This window comes from Dermacentor albipictus, chromosome 2, assembly GCF_038994185.2.
Source record: "Dermacentor albipictus isolate Rhodes 1998 colony chromosome 2, USDA_Dalb.pri_finalv2, whole genome shotgun sequence".
Classification (NCBI taxonomy): Eukaryota; Metazoa; Arthropoda; class Arachnida; order Ixodida; family Ixodidae; genus Dermacentor; species Dermacentor albipictus.
The window spans coordinates 59,215,601-59,222,531 of record NC_091822.1 but is presented as its reverse complement, the minus strand read 5'-3'; the positions used below and the strand labels follow the sequence as shown (position 1 = coordinate 59,222,531).

Genomic DNA, 6,931 nt, shown 5'->3' with positions numbered 1-6,931 from the left:
TGAACCAACAGTTGCCGTTGAAGATGAGCAACTTCCATTGCGAAGCAATCAGGTGACGCAGGCATCTGCTGCCGCAACCAACACAGCGACATGGACTACCCGGCATTTTAGCGTTAACTCCTTTCCAACCTGCACATTTATTTTCTTTCGGGGGCCGCTATGTGGGGCTCACACTTTGTGTCCCACTTTGTCGCAATGTGGACAAGTCGCTTTTGTGGGCATCACCTTCGGCAGCCATTCTTGCGGGCCTTTCCACCCATACGGCTATCAACGTCATACACTTCGGACCATGTAAGCACATATGCTGGTCTCCGTTTTGAGCAAATCATGGCCGAGGTAGGCCACAAGCACAATTTGCCCATGGCTGCAGCAGGCCAGAACGATCGGAGCGCACCAGTTACGGTGTGTGTATACTGGGAGTCTATGTCGCTTTGCGGACTGCAGGAGCAAATGCTTACCTCGAGGGACTGCTTACCAATGCAACTGACCAGGCCCCCACATCTGAGAAACGCAACACAGTTACCACAACCAAGTGTGACAGCAAAACCAGATTCTGCAATCAATCACTTCACTGTAGCTTGCACAAAGACCCAGGCTATCAAGGAAGAGGAGCAATCATCAACGACACTAGGAATATGGAAAATAAGAAAGCTTGCATTCAAGAGAGAAGCCACTCTGCTCTGCAAGCATTGAAGGCTAAAAACATCAAGAAAAGTAAAATGGTGCATAGCACATGTGCATAGGTCAATGCAAGACGCATGCCGATGCTGCATCAGCTATTTCAGGAGAGTAATTGCGCATGACAACATACACTAGAAGATACTGCTACAGATATGTTAGGCTGCTAGACAGTGACTGGTATTAAGTATCAGCGAAGTATCGGTTGACCTTTATATTTGGATGAGGATGAATGACCTCTAACAAAAATGGGCAATGAGAAAGCTTGCATTTATAGAAGAAAAATTACACTTGGCACAAACGGAATTAACATGGCTAGGAAGCTGATTAAGGGCAAACTGATGGAACTCAATCTTTTGGCCAGCGCCGTCCGTGCTTGGTCAGATGTTGCAGGTGCATCTGAAGACGAAGAATTTCTAGAAAGTCCTTTTTGAGTTACCTGGATGACTCAGCCAAATGTGCGTGCTGGTGGAATGGTGGCTGAAGCTCTTTGCAGTCTTAACACAGTCCTTTGCAGACTTGATATCTCATCCATATTCTTGTGCATGTGCTTCTTTGTTCTTGGTGTAAAAGCCTTGCAAATTCGGCTCCAGCCCCTTCCTGTTAGTGCAGATAGGAGCTCCTGTGACGACCAAGATGTGCTTGGCATAGACTCTGTTGGGGCAAAACGGTGACACATGAGATACAGCACAGATTAGCCAAATTTATGGGTGTTTTATATGTTCGAACCAATTATACTGAACCATAAATATGAACAAACAATCATATCTGCTGCAAACAGCAAGCCAATACAGCATAGATCAAACATATTTATTTCTGAACCATGTGTTGTTTACCTTGTAGTAGTAGCCAATGTCCACACAATGACCTTGTTGTAGCAGGCAGCAGCTTCTGTTTAGTGCGTGGAGTGTGTTGCTTTATACTGGCGCCGTCCTCATTACTGCATGTCTGGAACAGAAATTTTGACTGAATCAGAAATTGAAAAAGCAAAGTTTTGCAATATCAAATGCAAAAAGGTGTGACATATATGTTGTATGATTTGCGACTACAGAACACATGCAAATGTACACTGTCTGTTCTAGGGTGCTCAAGCAGCATGTTAAATAAATATTGCTATGGTCCATAAAATTGAGGTCTGCCTAACTACAATGCATGTCAATAGCGCAAGTACTATTAAGATCACAAATGAGAACATTTGTGGGTTCATTTATACACTAGAAGTGATCACACTGCTAGTTCTACAAGCAAATGCATGAAAGTCATGTAGCTATTAGAACTGATGCATTATTTTTCTGCACGAACGTGATGCGCCGCTTCACTACTGCAAAAATAAATGCCCTACGGTAAACCAATCTGAACAGCAAGAACATTTGGAACCAACAAGTACGAAATATGGGTGAATTATCATGCTTGCAACTGTTTAATACAATAAATTCTGTACTTTCACTTCATTTTACCAAAGGATTATTCGGTTTTGTGGACGAAAGACGTTGCCGGCGGACTCGAAGAAAAAGTTTAATATGTATATTGATAAGGCTACTCAGTCACCTACAACCACGGCTACAATAACATGAAAAATGAGACGCGCGTTCCGATATCGCTCTTTCTTTCCTGGTTGTGTGTGTAAACCAAACGACAGCCTCGCAAGTAAAGGTTTATTTAGGAAACAGCAACTGAGATCCTCACTGCCCATATGTAATGCAGGATCTAGTTCGTTAACTTGTGCCCGCCTGGAAGGTAATGAGACGGATATTATATAACGATTGAAGCAGCGGTGTTAAACGACTCACCGTTATTGCCGTTGTCAGCCGCAGCAAAATCCAGCTCCCGTTTCGATGCAGACCTGTTCCGAATGGCTCACGACCGAAACCCAACTGCCGGGCTTACATGTCCGCTTGCAAACACGTAACTTCACCCCAAGTTACATCGAAGCGCTAGAAACTAGTTTTAGAAACAAAGAAGCAACCAGTCTTGAGTGTACGAACGAATGAATCCGTGCCGCCGTGCACTCGGAAATACCGGTAAAAATTTTAAATCCAGGCCAGAGGTCACGTGAAAGATCGATGATGCTGAACGCTATTTGCGTTTATAATGGCGAAGAAACAATAAACTTACTAACAAAGAGTACAATATCTAATTAGCAATAATAATTTTGCCCTGTTTTTATGTAAAAGAAAATGCTTCGGTAATTGTAAGAGAAAGTTTGTAAGATAAAATTGCGCTTATTACGACGCCTCTACCGGGAAATGTTGGAGCTAACGAACGCATCCCGAGGTGATGCTACTAGGTCGGCTTTGTTAGCAGCGGCGCGCGGTCGATTTTTTCGCCCTCTGTGGCCATTTGTTGAACTTGAGAGCGTGCCACCCCTGGGGACGCATTGCTGGCGCTGGCGTGTCTTGAAAGCGATCTGCGACGTGGCCAAAGTGCGCGCCAGCGCAGCCCTCATCTTCAAAGTTATCTGCGATGTTTGCAGAGTGCGCGTATATAGTGCCGGTCGCTTCGTATGCGCTGTGCTTCCGACCAACGCCTCCTATAACTATATGCCTCGAACGTCACTCTCTTTTCCATAGGGAGCTCTCTGCCGAGTGTTGCGACCATGCGCCGCAGGACGGCGCGCGCCGCCGTACCGGTCCCCATGGCAACCACTGCCGCCGCCGCCGAAAGCTCAAGCTCACGACGCGCCCAACGCGCCAGCCGCTTGGCTGCCGACGTCGCTCCCGGCTGGCTCCCGGTAGCCACGCCACCGGCGTGTTTACAAGGGCTGGCCGCAAGAGGCGCTCGCCACCGTACCAAAAGGAGGAGAGTACAGGCGAGGGAAGGGCAGCGTGTTTGCGGCTCACGTTCCAGGCATAGTAAATTACAGACCGTTTTTTCGTAGGCGCCGCCATATTGTGAGCGCAGTGGCGCCGCCTATGAGCAGCGCCATACTGGCTTGGGTAAAAGCGGTCTTTTGCATGGCGGGTATACGCTCGGCGGCAGGTTCTGGCGTTTGCTTTCGCCGTCGTGCGGCCTGTTTAGTATGACGTGCGTCTTCTACGTGGTAAACGGTTCTGTGAGACGTGCTGAAGTGGTTTAAGGCGTCATGGCCGGAATTTCTGCTGGCGTTGAGGTGGACGGAACACGCAGCGCGATGTGTGCGCGCATATTCGAGTCTACAATCAGCCTCGGAGATGAATTGTGTATTTCTGAATGTTCCCGTCATTAATGTGACCTTATTGCAGCGTTATCCTCGATTTCTAAGTTGCGGTTTAGGAGCCATGAAACATACGCGACGATCGTAACAGCGTGAGCGTGGGTACCGTTCTGCTACGATAGGAGCTGTGATGTTATACTTTGACAAGCGTTCAAACTGTTCGCTGCAGGTTACATTGCGTGACTACTTGGTTCGATGGATGATGTTTCCGGCCCTGAATAAAATAGTTTTGGCAAGTGATATCAACATACCTTACAGTCTGAATTACGCTTGTCCAGCAAAGGGACTGTTTACGAACTGCGCGAGCGTCCTAAGCAGTGGTAGGTGCTGGATTACATATATCGTTGTTCTATATACCACATGGTCCAAACATACCGAATCAGCGGTTATATATTTATAAACGTTTATAAAGCCTGTTTTCTCTTGCTTTTGCTAGAAAGAGGATGATAACCGAATTTCTTTTTCGGTTGTGTTCGTTCCGTTCTCTACGACGCACTCACACGCATTACGGAAATTTTGTCCTCAAAAATAGGCATCGCATTCTTTTTATGCGATCCCTCATATATTATGACTGTATGCAGGCCAAAAAGGCAATGCCGAAGCGCACCGCTTACATATGTACCGTGCTGGATCGCCAACCGCAGTGATCGCTGTGTTGAGCAGCGCCATCGGCCTCATGCAGGAAGGCTAACGTAGACATGTGGTAATTTCAAGCCTACTAGACTTGAAATGCGCGAGAACGATGCCGGTGCATCACAAATATTTGATTGCGCCTGCCGCTTAGATGTTTCGTGGTTGCCTTAGGTTGGCCGTGCAGGAGCATGCGCTCTTATGCTTCATGTTTTACTCCCTACGCCAAGCGATCAGATATTGAGCATATTTACCATTTCATGCTGCTAATACAGAGACACCGGTTTTCTTTGCTGAATTAAAACCGATATGAGCAAAATAGTTCACAACACGTACACACACGGCGACTGACAATGTGCGTACACCGCGGCTGATAAAACGCGTCACATTTTCGCGCCCCCAAAAGATATTTCCGCCTATTGTAGTTACCGATGCACCGAGAGGCTTCCCTGACGACCTTATATGAACGGACACGGCGTAAATTTCACAGAGTACGATCTAAAACATCAAGAAATCGTTCCGCAGCACGCGACAGCAATACTTTCAAGCAGCGCCGCGCCGGATCGCCCAAGCCAGAGAGGAGGAAAGGCTCTCCGCGCGCCCTATCCTCCTCGCCCGATGAAACGGTCTATAGGAGGCGTTGTTCCGACGTTTAGTTCGCGTTGAAACGAGATGAATGACGGTCAATTCGCCTGCTGCTTCCGTGATTCCTCACTGCAGAATTTTGACAGCGAGTTGCCGCGATAATCGAGCGAGGTGTGTTAATGTTTACGTGTATGCGCTTGGCACCGTGCTTGTTCATTTAGTTGAAACGCGTTGGCGGGCGAGTTGGTTTGAATGCATGATAGAATATGTAAGCGTGAAGGAACAAGGACGTAGACAGAAGCAGACACACAAAGATACCATTGTTTCTTTGTGTCTTTTTTTTTCTACGTCCTCACTGAGTCACGTTTACGCATTCATCATTGTTTTTTTAGTTGGTACGCGAATGTTTACAAGTGCATATGGCCGATAAATCTACCATCCTTACTTCGTACAGCTATCTACCAATGTGATGTCGCAATCGGTGCTTGGCCTCTGGAGCCGAACTGCGAATTTATTTCTCTCATATCTTGTGATACTGCTTTCTAGAAACCTGTATGAACTCATTGTCTTTTTTTCTGCCTATATCTCCGCTGGAAGTAAGCGCTTGTCAATATTTTTTTGTCATGTGTTCTTTTGCGCTTATTAGGCTAATAAACCATTCAAGACATTTTTATCGCACTGTGAATGAAGGCTCAGTTATTTCTTGATTTCCTAGAAGGTGACTACTTAAATCCCAGCGAACGATATTGCTGCGTCATTGCGTGATCGACGTAGGAATCGGAAACTAATAAAATGATAGCAACAAACGACGCTTAAAAAAAAGAACGGGACAGAAAGATGCAATAGAAGACAGTGAATTATCATACACTGAGAGTGGGCGAACTATGTAACCGATGCTAGAATTTGGCTGCAAGCTTAGATATTTGAGCCACGCATGCCAGATACGATGTGCTACGTACGAAAGCAGAATTCTTTAACGCATGGGAAAATTTGGTTATCGTGTTGTACGTGCTAGAATCACGACCCGATTGCCATTCCCGCGATAGTGACATACTCCGATATAAGTTTGGCCACCTGGGCTTCGAAACATGCACAACGTTAACGAGAGTGTGCATTTTGCCCCCATGGAAATTCAGCCATTGCGGCTGGGATGAACCGCGACCAATAGCGTGAAATATTAGTAATAATAAACGATGTCACGCAATGACGCAACGACACTTGTGAAAAGCGAACTGCTGGATCTGCCTATTTGACTGAGATCATTATTGTACGTTTTTAATTTGGCAAAGACCTACAAGAAGCCGGTGCGTAATGCGCTGCCACCAATATGCAGTTTGGCAACGTCGTGCTGTCTGGCCTCGCTTCGTTGGAAAACTTTTAATTAGACTATTGCTTTCGTATCCTTTGGACACATGTACAAAACTATACGCAAGGCACAAGTTACCTTGAGAAGCTGCTTTCGTTACCTCTCACTCTGTGTACACGTGTATGTTAGGTGAGTCTGTAATGTGTAAGAATGTGCGATTTTGTATGTTACCCTTGTCAGCTGAAGTAACGTGCGAAGTGCGTGACCATGAAAACACATCAACTGTCCATTAAAATATGTTGTTTTATATCGTAAACCTGCTGTAAGCCTGTTCAATGTATGCAGCTCAAGACAACTAAGAAATAAGCACTCTGAGACACGTGGGCGAAGACGCAGCGTGTGCCTTCTGCTTCTTGGGGCACCTGCCGTGTGTTACTACGGCGAGCTTACACGCTTAAACAAGGCTCAGTATGCGGATCCATGATCCATATTTTCATGTATCCTCCTATTACAGACTTGCGGCAATAAATTGTTGTCTG

The 6,931-nt window shown here is 46.1% G+C and overlaps 1 long non-coding RNA gene across 1 annotated transcript; it reads right to left on the bottom strand.

Annotated features, from left to right (window-relative positions):
• Positions 1-1,152: 1,152 nt before the first annotated feature.
• LOC139055423 (uncharacterized) lies at positions 1,153-2,630 on the bottom strand. Its single transcript, XR_011511742.1, has 3 exons — positions 2,469-2,630; positions 1,515-1,626; positions 1,153-1,332 (listed from the first exon to the last, which is right to left on the bottom strand). It is a non-coding gene; the product is annotated as an uncharacterized lncRNA (long non-coding RNA).
• Positions 2,631-6,931: the final 4,301 nt, after the last annotated feature.